Source organism: Herpailurus yagouaroundi, unplaced genomic scaffold (genome assembly GCF_014898765.1).
Source record: "Herpailurus yagouaroundi ecotype Mexico unplaced genomic scaffold, PumYag 210, whole genome shotgun sequence".
NCBI classification, from domain to species: Eukaryota; Metazoa; Chordata; class Mammalia; order Carnivora; family Felidae; genus Herpailurus; species Herpailurus yagouaroundi.
Window position 1 is genome coordinate 27,101,683 of NW_024412441.1, and position 3,889 is coordinate 27,105,571.

Here is a 3,889-nt window from a genome sequence, read left to right on the forward strand (position 1 = left end):
TATTTAGCACTAAAAAGTAATGAGCTATCAACCTATTGAAAGGCATAGAGGAAACATAAATGCACGTTACTAAGTGAATGAAGCCAACTTGACAAGGCTACATACCATTTGATTTCAACTATATGACATTCTAAAAAAGCAAAACTATGAAGACAGCAAAAAGATTACTGGTTGCCACAGGTTAGTGAGGAAGGAATGAACCAGTAGAGTACACATTATTTTTAGGGCAGTGAAACTACTCTGTATGACACTATAATGGTGGATACATGTCATTGTACATTTATCCAAACCCATAGAAAGAACACCAAGAGTGAAATCTAACATAAACAATTGACTTTTGGTGATAATTATGTGTCAGTATAGGCCCATCTATTGTAACAAATGTACCACTGGGTTGTGGTAGTGCTGAGGATGGTATTGATAACAGTGGAAGGTATACATATCAGGGAGGGAGTATTTGGGAAATACCTTCTATTCAATTTTTCTGTGAACCTAAGATACTCTTAAAAAATAGTCCATTTAAAAAGAAATTTTTGAACTCTTACCCAAGATTTACTGAATCATAATTTTTGCTGTGGGGCCCTAGGATCCACAGTTTTTAAAGTACTCTGTGACTGTTGATGATCACCCTGGTTTGCAAATGACAGGGCAAAATTATAATTGAAGCTGACTGTAATCAATTAGAAATTATGAAAGGTTCAAGTAAAAATTGTATGAGGAAACTGAGACATGATGAAGGATAATGGCTTAAAGAAAATGGATCCCTCAAAATCTCATTATGCATTGTCATTCATATCTGACTGATGTTCAATGTGTTTATACCAAGTGATGTCCTTCTCAAATTACCAATGTTATAAAAACAAAAGAAAAAGAAATAGAGATGATGTTTGACACTGTTGTTTCATGGACCATACTTTGAGTAGAAAGGTCATAGACTATAAACTCAATGAGGACAGGGCTGTCTTCATTTCAGGCTATTCACCTCACACCTTTCATAATTCCTAGCACAGAGTAGGTCCTCACATTGTGTTTGTTGAATGTATAAATCTCCCCTTCTTCCAATAACAATACCCCAGTCTTATCAAAGCCTTTTTGTTTGTTTTCTCTAAAATCTGTGTGCGTAGATATGACATGTCTTTGCCAGTATTTATAATAGTATATTCAAGTAGAGCTTTTGCTTGTTTGTTCCTGCTTTCCTTTCACTAATGATAAATTGCTTGAGGGCAGGGACTATATAATTTTCCACATGCTTCTTAGTACTCAGAACAGTGCTTGGAACATAAAAGGCGCTTAGGAAATTTCTGTTAAATAAATAAAAGATTTGGAAAGGCAAAACCTTCTTTTTTTATTGTCCAAAGCTGAAGTTGAACTTCCATTGCCATGTACTTCACATATTCTTAGAAGAGCAGAAGAAGGGGTGCATATTAAAGACAAAAGAGGAGTGGGTGTCTGGAGCAGACATCCTACAGCAGAAAATCACAAGCAGCATCCCGATCAGATCAGAAGCAGGAGCTCAAAGGGCTCAGCAAATGAGGAAATGTCTACACAGAAGTGGACTCAATACATCAGCAATTGTTATTTTCAACTGGTGCTTTCTGTCATGAAAGATAGCTGCTCTGCCAGGTCAGAATTGTTTTGGCCACCTTCAAGGTCATCGTACCTTCCCAGATCTGGCACTGAATCTAGAAGCTGGCAAATCTCGCTTCTTAAAGTGGATTAGGTGGGCCCCACAGAGAGCTTTGTGTCCTGGCTGCCTTCCTGATTCTTGTAGCTGAAAGCCATGGTGATGTTTCTCTGAGGACAGCCACCTCTTTTGTCCCTCTTTGGATTTGAGTCTAGCCCTCAGGACCTTAGCCTTGTGCACTGTTTCAAACACTGTCACTGCCCACATATGCCCTGCTACAACCACAAGATTTTTATCATTTTGACCTGAAGTGTATTCTGGTAGGAAAGACAGAAGTTACCCTGTGGTCTAAGTCCAGAATCAGAAATTGACTTATACATAACTGTCAAATACAAAATCAAGAATGAATGAATGAATTTCTATTGAAAAGCACTTGAGGGGCCCCTGGGTGGCTCAGTCAGTTAAGCATTAGACTTCAGCTCAGGTCATGATCCTGCGGTCTGTGGGTTCAAGCCTGGCATCAGGCTCTGTGCTGACAGCTCAGAGCCTGGAACCTGCTTCAGATTCTGTGTCTCCCTCTCTCTGCCCCTCATCAATTCATATTCTGTCTCTCTCATTCTCAAAAATAAATAAACATTAAAAAAACTTAAAAAAAAGAAAAGCATTTGAGTAATAATATGAAATTCCATCTATGTTTTCCTTCTATCAGTTCCTTAAAATTGCTTAAATTCATAACCCCTCATGTAAAAAAAAAAAAAAAAATGGAGTGACATTGAAAGGTTATCTAAACCTTTTCCAGAAAAGCAGTGAGCTAATCATTCAAACTAAATGAGATAACTTTTCACGCAGACCCTTCTCCCTAGTCTTAATTTCAATTTGAATTCCATGGGACTTCTTATCTCAAACAAGGTGATCTGATGTAGTTAGTGTCTATACAGAGAACAAAGAAAAGGGGTAGTGACATAAATTTGAAAGTTAACTTTCAAATCCAGCATAAGAAAATGGGGGATGGTGTGAAATTTCACCTTGCAAGAAGTGGACAGTAGTTAAGAACTACTCTTACTTATTCTATCAGTTACTAGATTTTCATATTTCACTGGTTAATACATTGACATGTTTCAACGTGGAAAGAAAGAAAAACGTGGCCAGAGGGACTTGTTGCTATTCTATCTTTTTACATACACTCACAAATGTATATAAGGGGTATACAAGGTGTATATAAGGGGTAGCGGGAGGGTCGGCGGGGGGTTGGGTGTGGGGGTGCTTGGGGAGCCCCCAGGCTGGGCCCAAGAAAGAATGTATATAAATAAGCAGGTATTTATATCTACCAATCCATCTATATATCTAGATAAATAAATATAGCTCTATGCTATGCATGTGTAACTATATCCGTTCATATGTAAATAATCTAGGCATTAAATATAGCTATCTAGGGATGGATAGATAGATAGATAAATGATAGATAATATTAAACTTAACAGCAAAATTTTTTGTGACGCTAGAATAGGGGATTTGGGTGGGTAAACAACCTAGTTACATCTACAAGGAACGCTATCTTGTCTGGCTTGTGCGATACTTCATTGTTTTGGACAACTCTTAGAGTCTTTCATTTTAACCCCATTTTTAAGCGAAAGGGATATGAATTTAAAAATGACTTGGGGGGGGGGCGCCTGGGTGGCGCAGTCGGTTAAGCCTCCGACTTCAGCCAGGTCACGATCTCGCGGTCCGGGAGTTCGAGCCCCGCGTCAGGCTCTGGGCTGATGGCTCGGAGCCTGGAGCCTGTTTCCGATTCTGTGTCTCCCTCTCTCTCTGCCCCTCCCCCGTTCATGCTCTGTCTCTCTCTGTCCCAAAAATAAATAAACGTTGAAAAAAAAAATTTTTTTTTAAATAAAATAAATAAAAATGACTTCGGAAACTTTCCTGAAAAGTCTTCTTCAGAGAACCCCTCACCAGGGCAGCTGGAACCAGCCTCCACCCAAGGCCCATGGCACGCAGTGGGAGATAGCCGCTCTACTCCGTGAGAGGCACAAGAAATCACTTCGGGCCAGTCTGGGAAGACAAGAATTCTAGACCCTTCCTGTCTGTTGGACTTCCGCTGCTCCATCTGAAAACAAGAAGCCCTGGGACCCTCCCAGTTTCCCCATCCCCTGCTTCGAACCAGAGCCCAGGGAAGTCAGAATGAGAAATGACCCTCCGGAACACGCCCTCCTTTCCGGAGGAGGGGAGAGGGAGTGGCAGCCACTTGGTCCGCTCCGCCTGAGCTCG